The sequence below is a fragment of the Prinia subflava genome, chromosome 6, assembly GCF_021018805.1.
Source record: "Prinia subflava isolate CZ2003 ecotype Zambia chromosome 6, Cam_Psub_1.2, whole genome shotgun sequence".
In the NCBI taxonomy this organism is placed as follows: Eukaryota; Metazoa; Chordata; class Aves; order Passeriformes; family Cisticolidae; genus Prinia; species Prinia subflava.
The window spans coordinates 24,190,265-24,213,744 of NC_086252.1; the positions used below are offsets into that span (position 1 = coordinate 24,190,265).

At 42.9% G+C, this 23,480-nt stretch overlaps 1 long non-coding RNA gene across 2 annotated transcripts; it reads left to right on the forward strand.

Moving 5' to 3' along the window:
• The first annotated feature begins 573 nt into the window (after positions 1-573).
• LOC134552265 (uncharacterized) lies at positions 574-23,095 on the forward strand. 2 transcript variants are annotated; one of them, XR_010080816.1, is made up of 4 exons: positions 574-2,055; positions 17,095-17,299; positions 18,830-18,977; positions 23,009-23,095. It is a non-coding gene; the product is annotated as an uncharacterized LOC134552265 (long non-coding RNA). The 2 variants fall into 2 exon arrangements; XR_010080815.1 differs by having other exon boundaries at positions 17,095-18,977.
• The last annotated feature ends 385 nt before the right edge of the window (positions 23,096-23,480 follow it).

Below are 23,480 nucleotides of genomic sequence, written 5' to 3' on the forward strand. Positions count from 1 at the left end.
ATTGCTTCAGCACAATGCCAGGATATTCTGAGAACATGTGTCAGCACTGCTCTCTAAAACCTGAAGCACATGCACACATGGGCTCATTCTGAGGTCTGACATCTCAAGAACCAGCACAATCCTAGTGGGACTGAGAAGTGTTAGCTAGAACAGAAGAGGTTTTGAGCCATGGAACTGGCAAATTCAAAGACATGAAGCTCTGATAAGGGAGATTACTTGAGTTCTGTTTTGTTTAAGGAAGTGCACACCTGTGTTGCTCTTGCCTGTGTTTGGGACTTTCTTAAAGTCCTGTCTCAGGCAGATTTTCTGACATCAGTTATGGTTGTGCTCCCTAACAGCCTGTCTTGGAGAATGACTAAGAGCACATTCTGGATTTTGTGCTGTAAAAAGCTGTAAACATTTGGACATTTCCGCTCCTTCTCCTTCTCCACTAAAGTGCTAAGGAATTCTCTGGAGATGGAGGAGAGACAGATTCATGTCATACTTAACCTTTGCCTCCCTGCAGACATGTGAGGGGCCAGGATGTGCAGAGCCATGACTCAGAGTGAGGGTAGCCAGTGGAGTGAGATGAAGTTGAAGCCATTTCACGAGTAGAAGCAGGAGGCAGTACAAATTAAGTGAAGTCCTTTTTCAGGGGTAAATGATAGGAAGGAATAAGGCCTGCCCCTGCTCAGCAGGACTTCTTTTGCTTTGGTCAGTGTCAGGCATGACGTAGATGAGAAGAAGTGGGGTTACCTCTCCGAATTGAAGGCATTTTCAAGGGCCTCCGAGATTTTCAACTACTTTACCTTTGAGGCAGAGGAAAGAAGACGATTTGGTCAAAGTCTTCAGGTGAAGGTTACTCTTGGAAATCCAGCTCCAGCTGGCAACAGCCAAGGTGGCCCTGGTTGCCTGATCTGCAGGTGAGGGAAAACTGGGCAAGAATCCATTCCAAACCTGGAACAAATGACCTTACTGTAATGAGCACAGTGGTGTGTCCTCTCTGAGGTTGGTTGGAAAGTGATAAAAAGCACACAGGAGAAGGTGTAAAGCCGAAGATTCCTGTGTGCTGACTGTGCAGGCAGAGAGGCAAGCACAGCAAAAGACATTCATTTGGTGGAGCTGCTATGGGTTTGGGCATGGAGTTATTGCAAAGGTATGATTTACATTTGGAAAATAAGAAATGCATGTTCCTACGGCTTTCTCACTTGCACCTGTGCTGTGCTACCAAGGAAAGTAGCTTGGTACTCCTTTAACAGGCTTGTGAACCCTCCCCCAGCACTTAACAGCTCTCGTTTTTGATGCTGCTGGGAACAGGACAGCAAAGAGGAATCAGGGAGCTGTTTTGTGGGCCCGATTCACTCCTGATATTTCTTGCTTGTTCAGTTGGCTATTTAAAGCCCCAGCATGCACTTGTAATGCAGGTGAGATGCAAGATTAGAGGTGAGGAGCTGAGCTTTTCTGTGATTTTGACTTTTCTGTGGCAAACTCACTCAACTTCTGTGAGTTTGACTTGTAGCCTGATGTCATCAGGAAGCTTTATTCAGTTTGTTTGGTTTAATCTGCCAACTACCCCCCCCCCCCCAAAAAAAAAAAATGCCCTCAGACCCCCAAATCTGCCTAGTGTTGCAAAATCAGAGCTTGTTATGATACTGAAAGACTACAGAAATAGATGTGAACCTGTTATGAGGGAAGGGTGAGGGATGGAATTTCGCTTAGGAGTGACTGAATCTGTGAAAAAAAAAAAAAAAAGAGAAAAGAAAAGAAGAACGGCTTTGAGAAAATGCAACCAATAATTAATACAGGGATTGGGCTTGCCTGAGGCTACCTGGAGGCCCGGTGCTTAGAAGAGAGAAAAGAGGATTAGGTACTTCACTTGTAGGAACAGCGCCCATCGGCTTCAGCAGATAAGATAATCGCTCCGAGAGCCCTGTGCCTCCTGCCTGGCGTTGGCAGCGTGAGGGGAGATACGGCCACACGCCCACACGGGAGCACAATTAGCGAGGTGCTGCAGGCAGGGCTGCTTTCCTTGGAAAACAGAGCTGATCCCTGCAGCTGGAGGCCAGAAACTGGGAGGTGAGTCTGTTCCAGCAGGGGAGTTGCTGCCATGGAAGGGTATGGGGCTGGTACTGCCTCCACGCCTGCAGAGATCAAAGGGCTAAGAGTCTGGGAACAGACCCCTTTCAGTGACATTAGGTAGCAACATGAGCTCAGACCTGGGACAGAGAAAATACGTGTGTGTGTGTGTGTGTGTGTGTGGGTGTGTGTGGGTGTGTGTGTGGGTGTGTATTTAACACAGCATATACGTAAAATCAAGAACTTTGCCATGGGATGTAGCTACAAGACCACTTAGCCGGGTTAAAGAGAAAACAGAGAGTCTCTGAATTTTCTGTTGAACACAAGTTTTTTCACTGGAATGGATTGTTATGATTTTGAAAGGGACGTTAGGCTCATTGATACCTAGTGCAGGCCAATGTTGGTTGTTAAAGAGCAGACAAAGACCTAACTTAGGATCTGGGTTTGTTTCATCTCATGAAGGAAAATTCTAACCTTTTTAAGTTAAAATTTTTACTTCTAAATTTTACTTCTTTCTGTGGCTCTCCTGGTGCTTCTGTTTGTTTGAACCAGGACACGGCAATAGATAGACCATAGTTCTGCCATTATCTGTGGTCTTGTTAAAGAATCTGCCCTATCTCTAGAGAATTCTGAACTGCATCATCTAGGGTATGTGATATGTTTCAATAATCTCTCCCCAGGGACCTTCTTGCATTTGTCTGGCTCTGCATCCCCAAGACACACCACTGGTGGGAGTTCTTCATCCCACTGACAAAACCTTTCCTTGATGTCATGGTGCTTACTCATTACTTGGAAACCTGCACATGCTTTGCCCTCCTAATCAATTTTTAGAAGTGGCTTGGTGCCATTTGCCCTCCCTTGACCCTTCAAAAAAAAAAAAAAGTGATTCCTTCCAAGCTGGGCAGTGCTGTCCCCCTTTGTCCAGCAAATTATTTATTTATAATTTTTTTGAGGACATGAAAGTTCTCCATCCAGATCTCCAGAGCTATATATATTCTTGGTGTGCCTTGTTCTTGTATTAGGGCTTGCAAATAAGGAAAACATCTTGCTGTGCTGGATCAAGCATTTCACAGCATCGTGCCCTGGCTCCCAAGACAGTTTGTGTTACTGGCCAGCTGCCTCTGCACATGGGTCCAGTTGCATCAGCCCCTACTCCTGCTCAGTAGTCAATGGGCCAAACTCTGTCCTTACTTGGATCTGGGGACAATCTTAGTGGAGTTGCAAAGGTAAAAACAAAATTAGAATTGTGCCTCCTCTTCCGTCCTCCTTCTCCAGGGAGGAGAGGTGGAAGATTAATGGCAGCTTGCTTTGCCCGGTGTTTTCCATCTGTGCAAAGTCATTCACTCGCTGGGATGGTCAGCCCAGGACTGTTCAGATCATTGTGGCCATGTCAATGCTTCCCAGAAAAGTTTATTTTGCATATGTGTATGCTAAAACACCAGTATTTTAAAAATGCATGCCCTAAAATGTTGATGCTACTAGGTCATATGAAATACTGGTGAAGATTTGAAAGTTTATTTCAATAAGTTGCTCCTGGAAGCAGGTATTTCATCATGGATTCCATTTTTTTATTGCTAGCCTGCATAGCTCCAGAGGAAACCTTAAAGGAAAAAATAAATCCCTTGCAACTCCAACAGCAGAAGGCAAGTATCTTCCTGTCAAATGTATTTCTTTTTAAAGTCCTATAGGCATTCTCAGAGTGAAATAATTTTGGTGTCCAATCTATCTCCTTAGTTAAGGATTTACTAGCATTGCATAAGCTTCCCGTAACAAGGTAACCAGATATCAGTTGACTGCTAAAAATAGCATTCCTGTGTTAGTCAATCCCTAGTTAACTTTCTTCAGCTGTCTTCAAAGATGCTATTTAAATCCATCCATCTTCTGGAGGCACGGAGGATACTGATACAGAGGTACATGTCAGCTCACGATAGTTTGTATTAATTACTAGGCTATATGAGTGTTTGAACATAACTCTGGGAGTGATGGAAATCAGCCTCAAGGGAAGAGTTTGACATCAGGCAGGTCCTGGGTTTCTTGAGAAGAAAGGAAGATAAACTGAGATACTGAAGGGAAGTTCTTGGAGAGGCCTTCAAGATCTTGTCTTTGCAATGCCAGTAAATTGACAGAAAAAGAAATGCTGTGTGTCTTACTGGAATCAGATTGCTTTGCAAGGAAAAGGTTGTTCATGTAAACCATGTTCTGATCCAGGCCAAGGTAAAGTCCCTGGGCACAAAAAGTCATGAAAACTGTTTCCTTGCGGACTTGTGCCCAGTATTTCCCTTGTCATTCCTCACCATGCAACAACCCTCTCTCTGCTGTATGACTGCTGGCCACGTTTGTGTTATGTAGCCGCTTGATCAGCTCCTCTCTTCTTGCTACATCTTACTAAGTGATCACACATCTATTTTCAAACTCAGGACCTTCTGGCCAGGCACAATAGAGAATTGCTGGGATCACAGTGAAGCTTTTCACTTGTCAAGAGAGCATTAGTTGGCCTCTAGTTTCTATAATCTGCCATTGTTAATTGGGGAACAGAATGTCTTTGAGATTATACTGCACTGGTTGAAGATTCTTGATGGAGTCAGATGATCCACATAGAAGCATAAGCCAAAAGACAGTAATTTTGAGATCATTAAGATAATATCCTTTTAGAAAGCAAGGATACAAGTATTTGGCAAACTTGGGAACTGAAAGACTAAAACAGGGAAAACAATGACTCTGGAAAGTGGTTTGGAATAGTTATTTGAATAAAGGTACCATTTTTTTAATGGTCAGAGGAGTAAACCCAAGAGATGTTAGGGAAAAATATCATTGAGGCAGCCTAGGGGAAGGGTATGGTCTGCTTAAACTCTAATCTACCACTGCTTACAAGTATGTCTTTTGCTTTAGTTGTCCAGACTTTAAAAAGAGCCTTGGAGTACAGGAAGTATTTCAAGTGACTGAATGGGATGGGTAAAGAATAATGCAAACTCTGGAAAAAAACTCCTGTATGAGACAGTCAATCTTTTTATCCCAGCATTTTGGGAGTCCTCTGCTGTTGTCTCAGAGGGGATTGCTGTGGGCTTGGATCTTTTCATGGTCACCTCTGGCATATCCAGCCAGCACCTTGTTTTCACAGCACAGTTGCTGACTGTCCTGACCCCTGTTTTCAGATGGGTTTGACTGAGGCAGCAGGAGGTGGGCAAAGTGACTTTTGGAAGGCTCTGCAGAGTGACTCAGCAGCTTGGCTCCAGTTATGTGACCCAGAATCCACTTGGCACAAAATCTGCATTTTCTCACTGCTGGTCCACTGCTCTGCCTGCTGCAGCACAACTTGTCCTCGCCCTCGCTCACCCCGACCCTTACTCCAGGGCTCTGCTTCATCTTTTAGTAGCCACCAAGACAGTTCTTAACTTAGCCAGGGCTTTTGCCTTTCAGCTCCTCCAGGTATCATTGATCTAGATAAATTTGAGCTTTGGTCCTGTCTGAAGACAATAGATGGAAGGTACTTCTGCCCCACACTGCCATGTTGCCCCTGGCTAGTCATATACTTCCCACCCCCATGCTCCTGTTCTGCATCAGCCCTTTGGAATTCTTTTAATCTCCAACCCTTGCAACTGACTGTTTCTTCCTGTCTGGATGGAAGTTGAAAGCTCCATTTGTTTAATTTGGCTTTTAATTGACTTCATCCAATGCTTGTTGATGTCTCAGCTAATCTGTGTTTCTCCTCTGCTTATCTGGTGCAGTCCTTTGAAGTCCCCAACATGATAAACTGTCCTGTAAGAGAGAATGAAAGACGAATGACACAAAATTTCCCATGCAGCTCTCACTGTCCAATTAATACTTTAGTAGTCCTTCAACTCTGAGGCAAGAAGGAGAAGGAGGTTTCCAAGAAAGTATAAAACAATTTATGTTCATCGTCATTTAGCTGGAAATTTTTGCTACAATCTCTACTAAATGGTCACATCATTCATCTCTCCATCTGTCAATAAAAGCAGATAGCACAAACCTTCTCTCCACAGAGGTATTGCAAAGCCTGCATCTCTCAGCATTTGTCAACTGTTCAGACATTGTTGGGGAGGATGGGAGAAAATATGTTGCTGCCAGTGCTGTTTGCAGTTATCAGGTTTGTTTGGGGCAACTCGGTGTGGTGGGGGGGTAGAGATGAAAAATGCCACTGAAATGAGAGTTGGGGAGAAAAGATGGGTGAGCATGGGAAGCACCTCAGACTACCTCTTCACATAATCAAGCTGAATCACAGGATGGGTGGGGTTGAAAGGGACCTTTGGAGACCATCTACTCCAAACCCCTTGCTAAAGCAGGTTCACCTACAGTAGATTGCATAGGATCATGTCTAGGTGGGTTTTGAACATTTCCAAAGGAGACTGCACAGCCTCTCTGGGCAGCTTCTTCTAGTGCTCTTACCTCATGTTAGCTAAGACATACCCTGCCTGTGTCTGCAGAGGCCAAAATAGGTTTTGTCAGCCTCCCTTGCCTGCCAGAAGCATGAGCTAAAAAGCCAAGCCAGGTCTGGCTTCTGACCTGAATTCAGAATTCTCAGGTAAATGAATTTCTGAGGTGGTGAAGCTGGATGGGACTTGGGGTCCCACTTTAAGTGCAAGTGTCACCATCTCAAGGCATTTGGTTTGCTCTGAGTTCCAGGACTTCTACTGGAGGCAGCACAAACATCGCTGGAGAGCTTGGATTTAAAAAAGAGGCTCAACCACCTCAGACTGCTGCTAAAAGCAGTGTTTAGGAATCTGATATTAGTACCTGAACTCCACTGAAAGCTGGATTGGGGCTTCTAAGTAGTAGTGTGTGTTCTTGCCTTCAATGGTAAATGCTTTAAAGCTTCCAATTTTGAAAGTTGAAAATAGCAAGACAAATGCATCCTTAGTATAATGGATACAGTCCTCACTGATTTCAGCTTTTGGGACATTATAGTTATGAAAGTGTTCTCTGCAAACTTTGCAAAGAAATAAAAGACTTTGCAGAGGCACAGCAGGGAGCATTACAAATCAAAGGATAAGTTCTGCAAAGCTGTTTGCTCATGAGTCATTGCATGAACACAGTCCAGGACTCAGAGGAAATAAAAGGGTCTTACTAAAAGCAGCATACCATTGAGTGTGTTTGTATATATGTGCAAAGCCCAGTCTTAGTTCCAGAGGCATCACAAAGACTGAAAAAGTCCATGGCAGGAGTTTAACTTGGTTCTGTCAGATACAAGCCTGTTATTTTCATCCTGAGACAGTGAGCTCTACTCTTCACTGTGCAACCCAATTCTGAGTTCAAGAGCTTAGCATTTTGAGCTATTCATTGTTAATGTTATTTACTCATAAAAATCACTGTCTGAGAATGCAGAGAAATGTGTTAAAATGTGTAATGCAATGGAAGCTTTGGATCAAACTCAGATCTGTGCCAGGAAAGGAAAAGATCCCATCCCCAGGTACTCTCCAGATGTGCAGAACTAGGCAGTTATAGATGGAGACATAAACTTTTTAACCTTTTTTTCTTAATCTTGAAGTTCTCATGCAAACTTTTAAATAAAATTGCAGCATAAAAGTCCACTGCCAAAGGGCACAATGAAATGTTTCAGCTGAAAAAAAAATATACTAAGAGCTGGTGAGTCACTTAATGTCCAGTTGAGGACTTAGAAAAATTTAAAGACCTGTATGAAAATAGAACTATGCTAATTACCTTGGCAGAATTAAAATTGTGATCTTCTGGAACAGGTCTTCTCTAAGTGGTCCTCTTTCCAAATTTATTTGCAATGTGGTTCTTGGAAGAAAAAGAGAAAAAGTCATAATTTCTGTCTCCATTCCCCCTCATAGATACCATCTGGATTGCAGACGAGTCACCCAAATGAAAATTAAGCTTGGTAGGAAGAAAAAAGCCTCTCATGTGTCTTTCTAAACTGATATTTTCGCTATTTGCATTTTGCACCAACTGAAACAAGACCAAATTTTCTGGTAGCGAGTGTGTGTTAACATGACTTCTATTTTATTAAGAAGAAAAGAAATAATCATGGCAGTCATTTAGCTGTAATGGCCAAGATATAAAATGTCAGTTTTATTTATGGCAAGTCGCTGGGTAGAAAATATGTTCTGGCATCACTTGAGATTTCAAGAACTTTGTTTTTCTTTCTCTCTTACTGCATGAAATAATGCTGTATTCTTAACAAACAAACAAAGCAAAACAAAGACAGAAACAGCTCTCCCCAGCGAGAGGGATCATGTTCTTCTCCCCAGGTAACCACCTCCAGAGTGAGGGGACCTGCTACAGATGCAAGGACACGAAAGTCAAATCCTATGCAACAGGGATTTAAACCCATGCTTTCCATCTCCGAAATTACATGGCAATCACTGGATAAATGGGCACTCTGGAACTGCTGTTTTCAGCTCTGTTTTTGAATAAAAATTCCATGCTTGGACATGAAAACTGTTCTTGTCCTAAAAAAAAAGTGTCACTGAAGTCAGTCCACCCTTGCCACGTGTGCAGCTGTCAATGAACCCACATTTTCCGACAACAAACACTTCCATCGGAAAATTCCTCCCCAGTTCTCAGTGATGAGCACTAATTTATTCCTTCTTCAAGTCCCCAGAGCTGCTCCCACAGTCAGCAATACCCAAGCTGTGGCCGGGAAGACAGCAGCCACCCTGGGACTTGGTCATGGCAGCAATCTGGCTCTGTCTTACTGGTACCTGAATGCTACACTGCTGTTGCTCCTGACTTGCACCTCCGGTGAGCATACACAGAGGTCTTTAAATCTTTCAAACACCACCTGAATCATCTTCATAAGCAGGTCTGACCAAACTGAAGAACGTAGGATTTCTGGGGGAATATTTTTGCATGTAGTTTCATTCTCTCTCTACTATAATTGATTTCCCTGTGGTTTACCTTTATTGGTCTCTTTTCTCAAGGAGGCTTTCTTACAAGGCCACCATACCACTGACCACAGACAGCTAAAAAGCTTCCCTGGTATGGTGCTCTTATCTGGATGTGAAAAATGACATCGGGCAGAGACCTGCCTCTCCTAACACTGGTAAATTAGACAAGCCAGGTTCTGTAAGCACTTTTTTTTAGTGCTTCAAAGAGACACTATCTATCCAAAAAGAGCCAAGTATGGATTTCCAAAAACAGACTTAGAACTCTCAGCCAAGCACATACTGGAGCTCTGGTTCTTCTATCCCACGACAGCAGAATTAAAAAAAGCAGGGCAGTCCCTGCTAGTTTTTAGCTTCTGCTTCTACTGGCATCCCAGGGTTTCCTTTTCCAATCCAATAGAATTTTGGGATGTAGGCCAGCAAACGGGTTCTCAAAATCTGGATCTGCACAATGTGTAGCCCCAGTTAAAATCATCTTTCCCCATTTCTGGACTGGTTGTTCTGGGAGGCTAACGAGGCTTTGTTAGCAGAAGGGTACAATGGGTCTTCTGAATGCTTTTGAGTGGGCAGGCCCTGCTTCCAAAAATAGCTTGCTTTTTCTTCTGTTAATTAATGTAGTGTTAATTGCTGTATTTTCCTTAGACTGAGAAACCTCATCTGCAGCATTTGCCAGACATCATGTGCAAAGGCTGCATGAGCCAGGCGTTTTTAGTTTCTCTAGAAGTGAAGGCGTTTGGATAAGAAGTGCAACATCCAGGGCAAATCCACTGGACTCCCCACAGGAGCCAGGAGCCCCCCTGCTCTCAGGGGGGATTATGAGCTGAAGGTTTTCAAGCATTTTGTAGGTGTCTGTCAGTGCCATGTAGGAGGATGGCTCTGGAGGTTGTGTCTCTGTGAGAAGGCAGAGAAGCAAGCCCCAAAGCCTGATCAGCAGGAATCTTTCTACACCCAGGCCGAAAGGCCAGCACAACACAACTGCACTGAGGTAGGGGTTCTTCCACGAAGAGTCACTGAAGAATCAAAGCAGTTGAAATACATAAAACTCCCTAAAAGATAATGATATTTCTAGCTTGCAAGGCCTTGGGAGATTGTAGGAGGTCTTAGGAAGGGCACAGGAAGAGTGGGTCATACTTTAGGGTAGGGAGATGGGCTAGGAGTTTCTTCCAACTTTATTTGCCTAAAGTGCTTTATTGATAGAAGATTTTGCTCTACTGAAGGAAGACCTTACTTAATGACAAGATGAAGAAAATGATGAATGTAAGATAAATGACAAATTGAAAAAAAATATAAAATGAACATTTTTTTTAATAGCAGAACAGTTTATCTAGGAATGACCTTGATTCTCAGCAGCCTGATGCACAAGTCAGGTTAACATGCTGACAGATATGTGGTCCTTGACACAGTGACAAGCTTTACACACTATACATGAGGTCGGCTCCTCTAATCTGCTACTGGAGTTTATTTTTGATCTTTGAGCAGATTATTGGCCTGAATTAATTCATTGCTGACAATGAGACCAAAAAGGGATGGTAGCAGTGAGATATTAGAATATATGCAATGTGGAAGCCAACTTACCGCTGTTGCAGAGCTCAAAAAGCACAGGAAAATGAGCGGAGAAGAAAATGTTCCTGTTACCACTTCCTTTCTCAAAAGCAGGACTGTACATGTCACCCTTAAACACATGGACCTTAACTGGCAAGGTTGTTCTCTCAGAAGCAGAGTAAAGGCATTTAAGGCCATGCCTCAGTGATTATCCAAAACAGAGCAATCATCTAGCAAAACAAAAAAAAACCCCAAACCCCCGTATTTCATCCACAGCTGATTCCTAACGTGAATGCCTGGAACATTTACAAGAGCTGAATTTGTACTGCAGCCTTCACAGTTTCTGTCCTTGGTATTGCAGTCACATTTACCATGGCAAATGACTGGCATTTACCATGGCAAATGAGTGAGAGAAGAATTTGTAAGGTCATAAAAATCATGGATGTACATGTTATGCAATGGTGAATGATTGGGGAGGAGTAAGTACATTCTCTGATGTTACCCCACCAGAACATCTAGTCCCAATTTCAAGGACTGATTCAAACTAATTAAAGGCCTATTCAGCATAACTGTCCATTAAGTACAGAACGTTAACAAATTCAGTGGCAACATATGGGAATGCATCTTGGTACAGAGTATGTATTAAGAGCTATACTGTGCCAAAAACTACTCTAAATTATACTGTGTTGGTCTTGAGCAAGTGCTGAAGTTACTCAGATTATGCTGATGTCAGAACTGATCCTACTACTCAAAGTAGAAAAATTAGCATTCCTTGCCAGGCACACACCTTTGAATTTGTGTTAAACCAAACTGTGCTATATCTGGGCTAAAGGGTTGCTATCAGTGTTGCAGACTCATGCACCATCTCTTCACTGCTAAGGGAAGACATTTTCCTTGAGGTGTTATTTTGCAGCTTGCAGAAGACTAGACTCATCCCTATTCAAAGGCTGCAGCACAAACCATCTTAAAAGACTCTTTGTTTTTTAGGAAAAAAAAGAAATGTGTAAGAAATATAATTTTGGTACCCAGAATAAGGGTCTTCTCTGTTCTTTCAGCTGAAGAACTGTCATACTTTGAAGGCCTTATTCTCCTCCTCAGGTTCTTGGTTCAGCAAAATGCTTCAGCACGTGGTTAATTCTAATCACTTAAGTCATCCCATTCAAGTCAGAGCTTAAACACTTTGCTGAATTGTGTTTGAAGTGGGGAACAAGAGCTTGAATTTTCAAAAGTCTCTAATTGCAATTAGCTATGCCAAGGGTAGTTTTTCATCTTCTTTCTGTATTTCATGGACAGTTTGGATTAGAGAAGAAATGGCTGCTACTGCTGTTTTATATACAAAACCCTACTGTCTACATGATGGGAGATTGTAATGCAGAGCTTTGTTTTAGAATAGTTTTGCCCTGGAATTTATTCCAACTTTTCAAAATAGAAGTAGAAGTTATCTCAAAATCCCAGTCTGTTTTATGAGAGCCTTAGGTCTTGTAATTAAGATACTGTGGCTTAACAAGTTACCAAGCATCAGCTAAGCTGAGGTAATTGTCTGGATGCAAACCTTACAGTAAATGCTTAGCCTAAATGCTGAGTCAATTTATCCCTGGGCAAATGAAGAATAATGTAATTTAACACTTCAGACTAAGCTGAAATGAATCACTGTGTGTTTGCCACAGGCAAATAGAAGAGATGTAGGGAGTTGCCGGGGCTGAGGCATGGTAACTCTCAACTCTGGCCACTTGAGAAGTTCAGGCATTTTCACACTGATGGGAATGGAAAACAACTGGTACTTAGCAGTTCTGCCACATAATTCTACAGGTGTTTGGCCACTTACTGGTCTTAGGAGGGAGTTCAAATGTAGAACATTCAGTAGTGACTGAAATGGCCATTTAATGACGTTCAATAAAGCTGATGGTTCTCAGCCCATTTCTGTAGAATATGTGTCCATTGTAGAAATTGTTTATGTGAAAAGTAGGCCTTTGAAAAAGTTTTAAGGAACAATCTGTCTGTCTGTGTGAAGCTAATGAGATGGCCAGGAAGAAAAGACAATCAAGGAAAGTCGTGGTAAAAATCTGTATGAATATCTTTGAAAGGATGAATAGGGAATGATTTCCAACTGTCTCTTTGCATTCAAGATTGGGGTATAGTAAAGGAAGCTAAGTGGCAGGACAAAGAAAGGAAGAGAGGATGTTTTCTCTTGCATTTTGCCATTCAGCTGTGGAACTTCATGCTGCAGTTTTATGTGGCTGGGGAAAATTTATTCAGGTTCAAAAATATTTAGAGAAATTCACAAGAGTAAAATATACAAAAGGTTTTAACAAAAAATACATCATTTTGGCGCAGGAGGTTAGTAAGCCACAACATTTTTGGTCTTGGAGTACCTGAAAGAGTCAGACAAGACAGAACCTGGATCCTGTGACCACACATGTCTGTAGATGGGGGCACAGTGCACATGAAGTGTGGGTATATAATGAAAGATGAATGGAGAAACTCGTGCAATCCTTAAAGCTCTTGGAAGACATCATTGTGTATAAAATGTCAGCCTCAGCAGAGAACAAGGGCCAAAACTGGGCCACGGGGGTGAACTCATCTGTTGGTTTAAACCAGAGGCATTTTAAGGAAGTGATTTCTTCAAAGCAAGTGTAAAGCATTCTGATGTGGTGCGTGGAGGGGTGTTAACCTACTGGGAATTTGGCATGTTCAAGTGTGTACAATAATCTTTCAGGCCTCTAGGGTTTGGATTTGATGGGGGTAAGAGGCAGCTGTATGCAGATTCATGAGCAATGAAGTCAGGAACTGAGGCGATTCTTGCCAGATACCTGTGCCGGGTGATTTTATTACAGCCACGTAAGCAACCAGGGAAAGTTAGGACATTTATCAAGAATGATTAGGTTTGATCTATAGACCATAATGACAGCACATAAGATACTGGAAGTAGCAGGACGCTTATTAAATATTGATTTACTGTTCAGAAAAGGAAGAGAAGTTGTCCAGTGTGGTTCAGTAACAGACACAGAGAATCCTTTAAATCACTGTTTTCTTGAAGAGAAGGAACTGATTTGAAACCCATGGAAGTCAAGGGCATACTGAGTTATAGGAATGTGCCATGTTTTCAAGTCTGTGGGAAGACAGCTGGAGAACAGAGCATGACATTCAAGCATCTTGTACAATGGTCAAAAGGTTAAAAGTGAGTTTAGCTTGAACCTTGAAGATTTTAAAACTCTATCTCAGCTGTTGATGATGAGATGGAGACTCAGGAATTTGCAGAGGTCTTTCCCAGTTGCAGGAGCAGACTGAAAGAAACGTAATTTCCTTCCCCAAAGACAGGCATAAATTTTTCTGCTTATGAAGGGATATTCAATGGCTCAAGAGGGTAGTTCTCAAGATGGGGGAATAAATGGCAAAGCAGCAGCTCTGCATTTTCCAATATGAGATTGAGAGGGTGGAAAATCGACCAGACAAAATGGGAAACAGAGTTTCAGGCGGCACTGAAAAATGGGTGTATAAAGGAGGACATCGCCTTGCAAAGTGTCCAAAACAATAATCTCCAGCTCAGCATCAGTGAAGTCTTAGCTGAATTACAGGGTCCTCACACTTCAAAAAATGGGCAAAGCAACTGGTGAGATCCAGAGGAAAAGGAAGAGGCTGACTGAGTATCTAGAAAACTCTAAAGGAAAGACTGAAAACTTTAGTGTCCAACCCACTCTCTACCTTTGTTTCTGAAAGAGGGATGAATGTAGAGGAAGATGCTGAAGAGCTCTTGGGTGCTGTGGTGCAAAAGAAGAGAGACTGAAGGCTTGAAAAGCATGGGAAATATCAGTTTTGCAGTGGGAAGATAGCAAAAAGAGTGAAGATCAGAACTCTGCCTGGTAATCCACAGCTGAAGGATTAAAATGACAAATTAGCTATCTGTGAACAGTAATACAGACTGAACACACACACAGGCAAGACAGGAGCACTTTAACAACCTTCAGATGGGGAGCTACTCACAGTGACCTTCCTTCCCAAAGGCCTTCCTGTCATGGACACTTCTCTGTAGTACCCTTTGTGGGGGAGCAAGGGGCACTTCTGTTGTCTGAGATGCATTTACACCATTTCTGATCCAGAAACCATGCATGTTCTGTGAGATGCCTCCAAAGATTTATGCAGCTTTTGGTCTGATATCTGGACAAAGAAAAAGAACTGCACAGTGGGAGAAAAATGCATATTTTTTCTTCCACATTTTTCTTTTCACATTAACATTTTTAAACTTTGTAATCAGCTTTCTGCCACATCAAAGGCCTTTTCAGAGAATCTGATTATTAAAACACTTTTTGATTTACCTTTGTTTGTGTCACTTCCTTATTTATGTGATTTGCTGAAGGCTTCAGAGGTGATATATCTAGACCACCCCTAGTGAAAGGTGCCTGGATATTTATAAGACCCTTTAAATCATCTCCTATCCTTGGGAGATATGTATTCAGCTCCATAACCACTGCCCTGTTTCTGTGTTCTGCATCTGTAAATCTCTTGATGCCCATGGGTAATATTTCTTACACAGGGACAGTGTTATCAACAAGACTGCTAATATGAGTTGTGGATCTCTGATGGAGACACCTTGTGACTGGGGATGTGAAAACACATCTGTGTCCTTCTCTAACTTTGGGTGCTTATGCTAGGACCAGAATCTCTGTAAACATTCTGTGCATATATATTTAGGAGCAAAAGAGGGATGCTTCCTAAGGAACACAGATCTAAGCCCAAATTTTAAATGTTAATATCGCTCGACACTCCAGGTGGGGATCCCTACTAGATAACACTTGTGACGTGGCTACCTCTGTTTTGAAGCATCTCAGAGATGAGATGCTGAATCCAGGTTCATGAAATGCATTATGGAAGTTAGGCTTCTGTTTGTTTCTTGTTCCCATAACATCACCTGGAAAGATCAGCTGTGTCAGTGCTTTCTCTCATGTGAAGATCTTTCCCTTTAGAGTTTGTATTTCTCTGGCTCCTTTGAGGACAGTACAAAAAGACTTCCCAGAGACCCAACAGTATTTTCCACTGGGTTTCTGTCACGTACCATTCCCTCTGTGGTTTCTACGTGTTTGATGGAAAACCTACCTGTCCCTCCAGAGTCTGTGATTTCGGAAGAATCATTGCTAGGTCTTATTTTAATCTCGAATGAATGCAGGCAGAGAGCAACACAAGCAGCATAGAGTGGTGAGCAATTTCTGGTGAAAGAAGAATTGCAGAGGAAAGCAGAGCAAAGTCACATCTGCTTGTCTCAAATGTCATTAAGCAAAGATCTTCACTTTTTTTATTCCTTTACGAGAGAAAATGAGAATGATCACTCAAATTTTTCTTAAAGTCACAGCTTACCTCCAGGATATGCCAAAACTGACCTTTGGGGGTCTACAGATGCCAAACTCTGTCTACATTGTTTTGGGGTATCCTGATGTTAAGCTATTAGAATCTAGTTTGACATCCCACAAACTTTTTTGTATTCAGAAAGCAAAGTAGTTGTCAAGCCTCCCATCTCTAGGGTTCCAACAGATAAAAATGAATGGTTATATCTTTCAAGAGGCTTAATAAAAATATGTTTTATTTTCCATCCTTTGAGATGCCATAGGGATAGCATCATAAAAGTTTCCAGATCATTCAGTTTGTGGCTGTGATGGAAAACATATTAAAAAGTCTCCCCATGATGGTAATATTCACTGGGTTCTCCAGCCCCCTCTCTTCCCTGCTGTCAGTCTCTCATGATGAGTTCAGGTGCAGCAGAAACTCAGGAAAAGTAGTGTGACAGCAGGTTTAATTTCAGTTGAGAACTAAGATGAGGCCAAGATCGTTGAAGGTGATTTAAGGAAGGGGGGGTTGAACCTGTCGCTAGAGTTTCAAAATGCTTTGTTTTTCTTAATGTATGATCACACTGGTCCCTATGGATCAACACTGGATTTATGTTTGCATAAATGCTTGGTAGTAAATTAGAAAATGTTTTTGAGCCGTGCTTGACTAGCTGTAAGACATAGATTTGCAGTCCCTGCTGAGCCATCAACCATCCTTGGGGAGATAAGCCAAGAAGAACTTGACTCCTGGGCTCAGAAATAGTGGTGAAACATGGAGGACTGTCAACATTTCTGGAAGACATGATGTCTCTTTTACAGACTAGCTGTTTTCCTGTGCTAGGGCTAGGACAAAGGGAGTAGGAGGCATTTGGTTTCCCAAGTATCTGTTCTTGTGGTTAAAAGAAGAGCATGACTAAGAGTGGATGGTGTTTGAATTTGTATGATTGGAATTGAACCTTGCTCTTGCCTGTTGAGTGAGGATCTTTTCCAGAGGGCACAGTTTCAGGTTTGTTGAGGTCCTGCAGGCTAGTGTGGCAGCTGCTGCTGGATTGGGCGCTCCTTGCATCTGTCTCTCAGGCTACAGAAACTAATGCCTAACCATGCCACCCCAATCATCTACTGAGCCTCAGGCAGACCTTTGGGCTATTTGTTCAGCTGGGGCAAGTTTTCCTTCTTAATCTTTTCAGCTTGGCAGGAGCCCTGCTGAGCACACAAGGAAGCTCATCAGCTGCTGGCTCAATGTTTGGACAAGGGGATAACTCCTGCTGGGGCTGGTGAGCTCCAGTCCTGTCTAATTTACATTGTTATTTATTCTGCAGGCATTCCTGTGCTTCCTGAGTACAAGCTGGCTTTTCAGCACGTTTACAGACACACTCCCACAGTGAGCTCAGCAGTGACAGGCAGCTACACACAGAAGCAACAGCCCCTGGCATGGTGGAGAACGGTGCTTGTAAACCAGCAATGAGGCCATCCCCTGCTGTGGAGGACTGAGTCGTCTGATCCACCAGGTTCCATCTGCTTCAGGTTCTGGGCCTTGTATTTTGTTCAAATTGCTGTAATTGTCAAGTCAGTTTCCAGGTTTGCGTCACTCCCAAGCAAACCTGGAAACCATGAGTTTGCTCTCCTTCCTCCACGGGGTGTCAAAGTGACTTGGTCAGTGGTGTGTGAGCAAAGGCACAGTGCATTGGCTGGTGTGTCCACTGGGTCACCCACAAGTTCAGACCTGCTTGTCCATCTGGAAGGGGCTGCACAGGGTAGGCCTGTGTGACAAAACCATGGGCAGCAGTGCAGAGCTTGGTGAGTTTACACCAGCTGGTGCATGGCAGGAGGTCACCTGTGGGGACTGCCTCCACACCGAGATGCAACCAAAGTCTCTAATCTTTAGCCCTGAGAAGAAATGCCTCCTCTTTAGGGCTGATGCCACATCTGAGGTCCAATTAAGATGTAAGGAGTAAAAGTCACATCTCCATGCCAGAGGTAACTATCCATAAGAAGAAAAATAGATTCTTTATGGCTTGAGCTCAGGGACCCTCCATGATCTCTGTTGCCTGGGGCTCAAGGAAAATGAAAGAGAAAGGAGCAGCTGTGCCATCACTCCCACTGGAGCAGTTGTTTCAGCCAGACTTGTGAGGTGATGGGATTAGGAATTTGCACCCCACCAGAATCTTGCGTATACTCTCCGAGGTTGGACCCCTGCTGATCAGGGGAGGCAGGCATGTGAACAGTGGGTCCTGGGGTCATGGAAGGCTAGCACTTTGAGAGATCTTTATCTCATAATCTGTACCTTGAGTCTCAACAAGCTAGTCCTTGGTTTCTGTTCTGTTTGGTGACATGAATGTCTCCCTCCACCTCATGAGGAGAAGTGTTCTGGACATACAATCCATTTGCTGTCTCAAAGTACTCAGAATCCTTTGGTGCTCTGTGGTTATTTGAATGTCTCTTCTGATCAAGACATTCTCCTAGTGGAACAAAGGGGAAGAAAACATCATCACTGTAGACTCCCTCAACCTATAAACTATATCCTGGAGAGCCTGATGCCTGTGACAAAACCTCAGACTTTATCTTTTTGCTCTCACTGCCTCCTCTTGGTGCACCCTGTCCTGCTCCTGCAAGTCAGAAATTAACTTTGGGTGGCCACCACCTCTTCTTAGTGTGAATGCAATCAAAATGTGCTGCTCACTTTGAGGAACTATCAAGTCTGCTGGGATGGAGTCAAACCTAGACAAGGAGGAATGGCCTTGGTGTCTTCTTCGACAACCAACCATCTGAGACAATCAAGAAGTGGTAAATGAAGTATCACTGCATGGAAATAGCCTGCTGTAAGAAAAACCCTGAACAAAAACGATGTCTCTTGCAACAGTAGCTGCCACTGTGGCCTTTCCACTCCATGCTGATGGCCTCCTGGACTAGATCTGCCTGCCACATAGTGCTCCTGATGGGCACAAGGCTCAGACTAGGAACTGCTGCTCTCAACAGAGCATCACCTAGGAGGTGATGAAGACCAACAAAGGCAACTTTAATTTTTATAGCACTGCTAAGCCCTTTCTTTTTTAGGGTTGGATTTAGCTTGGAGCCCATGGCTGCCTGATGACGTGTGAATGGGATGTTGGTGAGGAGCTGACCTTACAGCTGATGACAAGTTGTACTGGCACGGACTGGTGTAGCTGACTGAGGGCTGAAACCGCATAGCAGAAAAACCAAGGTAGGTTTGGCACAGGGTGCAGGAAGTAGGCACAAATATGTGGGATGGCAGCTACAGATTAGCACAGAAGCATTATGTCACATTGATGATTAGGGCATGGGTGGCTCAGGAGAGAACAGCATCTTAGGAAAAAGCCCTACCAAAATCAAACAAACAAGGTATGGGACTGTGAAAACCAAGCTGAGCTGCCACATGTGCTCTCTCTGTATCACAGTCCTAATTTAAGTGAAATTTACAGCAAGTATTATGCTTTTCTCCTTCCTCCTCCTTTTCTTGTGGAAGTACTTGTTTTCCTTTACCTGGGAACAGAGGACATCCTGTCTGTAAATCTTTATGGCTTTCCAGAAGTTTTATATTACTTGTGTAGCTCTGAAAGACCCTGACTTGGCCTAGCCTTCCCTCAGGAAATTTTCTCATATTCAGATTTATATTCCAAGTGGCCCCAGCACTTCAGGAAGGCAAAGACTATGCAGCTTCTTACGTCCTTCCTGTACTATGGGCAAGGATTTTCATGTCACCTAGAGAATTCATTCATGTGATTAGATATACATGCACATGGATCCACACTGTCTTTTCCAAGCAGACAGGACATGTTTTGCCTACAGTCGAAACTGGTCCAAAAGCCATGAAAATGCAATCACAAGGTGCTGAGTGGCAACTAATATAATCTACATCTCCAAACCTCTTATTAGCTGGGCTCAGCAATGCACTTAAATGACTGCATTAGATCCCACATGGAGCTGGGTTGTGTTGGGTCAATTCAGAGCACAATATTTCATGAAGACAAGCCTGACATTTTATTCTCCAGGGTTCTAACTCCTTTTAATGAGGTTTATCAGATTCAGATAGAAAAAACAGAATCACAGGAACAGAAAAGTCTCCATGGACCATCAGCCTGGACATCATAGCTGAAGAACCCTTCTGTAAGGACTAGCAAGACCCCAAAATGAAGTGAACAAGACTGATGTTGACAGTTTATTACAGTTCTTGGCTGGATTAGTGAGAATACCTTTTTTTTTTTTTTTTTTTTTTTTTTTTTTTTTTTTTTTTTTTTTGTGAGGCATTATATTTTAAGCCAAAAAATGCTCTGATTTATATATAATCTTAGATCTGAACCACGAGCTCATTGATGTGTTTTCAAAGTGAGGAAATTTCACAGAACTGTATTGTTCTGGAGCTAGAGCATGTCATACAGAAGTGTCTGTCTCTGATGGCTGCCCTGAGTCAGGGCTAGTAAAGCCAGCATTAATCTTCAGGGGTAAATCCATTTACCCCACATTTCTCCCATTCCTTTCTCTGCTCTTATAGCATCAGAGGCATCCCTCTGGTCTCATGAAGAATGTGTTTGGGGAACTGATCTGGTTGAAAACTAGTGGAAGTATAAAAGCAGTTCAATTTCAGCTGGATGAGCTTTGCAGTCTTAAATATCATGTGGCTGGAGCATGACTGTGTCCCTCAGTTTGTGCTGTGTGATTCTGACTAGGAACCAGGCTAAAGCTGTCCTTATGGCTGCTGATGCCACATCAGCACTAGATCACAGGGAGATGTTTCCTACAACCCCTCTGAACTGGTGTACCAGGCAAAAGGAACAAGCCAGGAACTACAATTCATGTAAGACATGATCTGCACTGGTTTCTTCCTACGAAGACTCCTCACTTTGAGCATCTACAGGCTCAGGTATCCTTGTGGGTGGACCTTGAGTCCTAGAGGCTTCCTGACCGTAATAATAAAGACATGACCCAAGGAAAAGGGTTGATTGAATGTGACAGAAATAATTGAGCTGGCTTCCAGCCTCTACCCTTTACCTATGTGTAAATTACAATCACTTTTTAGAGCAGGAGGTAGAAAGGCATTACAGTCTCAAAAAGAGTATAGCTTGGTGGGAAGAGTGTTAGAACAGACATACTTAATCTATACAGAACATTTGTGTCCCAGCATCCAGCTAGCCATGTACAGATGTCTAGTTGCCTCCATCTGTCAGATGCAGTAGGGAGACTGGTGATGTAGAGCACAGGAAATCAGGCTTCTGCTCTGAATCAACCTCTAAAAAACTTCTTTGGTTTCAAAGGGAGGTGGGTCATTAGAGATTTCTAAACCAAGCCAAATCACATCTTATGTATTTAGGAAAGAAAGCAGACAGCTTTATTCAACTTTCCTATCTGAAACACTTTAAATTGGCAACATTTTCCTCACATGTTGGAGAGTCCTCTTCTGAGACACCCAAAATTTTGGCACCTCATTCTAGCAGTTAGCTGTTCTCAAAAGGATGGTTAGCCATTCTCAAAGTCCTCCATCTAGATGTGAAGGTGACTGAAGCCTCAGTTTTACCACAAGAGGGTTTCTGTAAGTCTCATGAAGTTCCCTGAGATTCTTGTACCAGGGAAGAGTTCTGGATGTGTTTTTTTCTACCCCATTCCCAAGAAGTCACAGTAAGAACTGTAAGGCCAGGTCCTATCTGGCCATCCCCAGAGTACAGAAGAAAGGAAAGGAGGGCAACCATGGAGCCTATGTTATCATTTTTCCTGGGGCATGTTAAATACCTTAGAGCAGTACTGATGAACACCTTGGAACTCTGCATGGAGAGGTCAGGTGCTGTCTTGAGCTGTGCTCTGTTATCCTCATGTCACCTTCCTTTTTCTGTCCTTGTCCCCTATCTGCCACCAAATCACTCTTTCCTGTGAAAGAGTTGTTTTTATTTTTGTTTGTTTGTTTGGCCAGGCTCTGGCCTCTGAGAAATTCAGCAGGGAAAATGAATAACACAGATGACTGTGGGGTAGGACATGAGAATGGGGTTATTGTACAGAAATACCACATTACAAGACATTTCCAACACAAGTCCTTCAGGGGAAGCTCTTTGTAGAACAGAGATCCCCTAACCCAACTGGCCCAGAGTTTCTGACTCTTCTGACACCCATGTCATCCCTACCTTTAACTCACAAGTCCTACAGCAAGGGACAAGGAGAACAAAAAGCTTGAGATTTAGGAGACAGTTTGTAGGCTAGGGAAACCTGATTGTGGTTCTTGGCTTCTCCAAGAACTTCCTTCCTGATGTTTTCTGAGTGGTTTAATTCCTTCTGTGTAGCAATGCTTATTGACACACTCTCCTCAGACCTGGCCTGAGCAATGGGGACTGTGTGGCTTTTCTTCTTTTAGATGTTTGTCAGGTCAACTTAGATGAGAAAAGTGTTTGGAGGGTGGAAGAGGAACAACAAAGAGCAATTCAGCTTGAAGGGATAGATCCAGCATGGAAAACCTGAACCCAAACATTCAGCTTTGGCAAAGTCATAAACAACTGAAAACAGCATGTGTTGTAATAGAAGCCTTGTGCAAGTGGCCAGTGCTGCAAAGTCAATCTCTAATAAAGTCACCAAGTTTCATGCATATCATCAACCTGATTTTTGCTGAGGCTTTCCAGTGGTGGTGTGATGCCACTACAATAAACTACAACAAACTTTGGACAGAAAAAAGCAGATTGGATGGAAAAACCTCCCCATCTTGATAGTTTCAAGCCACCAAACGGAAACCTGTAGTCAAAAAGCATCTTCAGAATTGGTGTTTTTCTCCCAGCACAATCCACATGTGTGCTTTTGAAGTTTAAGATCTTGTAAAATTCTGAAAGAATGTGCGGACCATCATATACTCAGGGTGAGAGCATAAAGTGTAATCCTGGCACCTTTCCTTTCAGGGAGGACTTTATTATTATAAGAGTCCTGAAAAACAGATTATATCCCTACCTCATAGGGAAAAGCAAAATCTCTCTAAAATAACCCATGCCAGATCTGAGCAATGGGAAAAAAATCCTTCTAAAACTCAAATTTGGCAATGGGTTTTATCTGGATGGCATGAATACCTCACACCTGCTGGGCTCCAGGGGAAATTCTCACTATTTCTGGCACCACCAGTATGCTTGTCCCACACCCTGTCTCTAGTTACAAATCAGCTGCAAAGCACTGGGAGAAAAATGGGTAAAAAGGGACAGAAGCCGGTTTATCAGTCACAGGAAATAAAATCCTCCTTTTCCCTCTGTCTAGGTGATGTGAATCCTCTACAAACTCTGTAGGCAACAATGCAAATAGGATCAGCAAATCATCAATCAACTGCTCTCATCATCCCTTGCATCTCCTCATCCAACTCTTTGTCTTAAAGCCAGGTTTGCCCTGATATGGCCATAGGATCCTAGCTTCATCAGTCTCCTCTGAAACCATGCACCTTCCCTGCCAGAAGGCTGTTTTGGATAGGGATGAAGGCTTACAGCTGTAAGTGTTTCACTGCTTGTTTAGACTGTCACTGACCAGTAAGCATCTGCAATGACTTTGTATGGATGAAGCTTGGCAGCAGTATGTTACCATCTGACCTGATGTTGTGGTTGTTTAGGATTTTTTGTTGTTGTTGTTGGTTTTTTTTAACTTGCTGTTCCAAGAAGATCTGGGATCCAGGACATGTTAAACATTATTTTGCTGATTTTAAATTGCTTTGCAATACTGCAGTCAACTTCAATGCCAA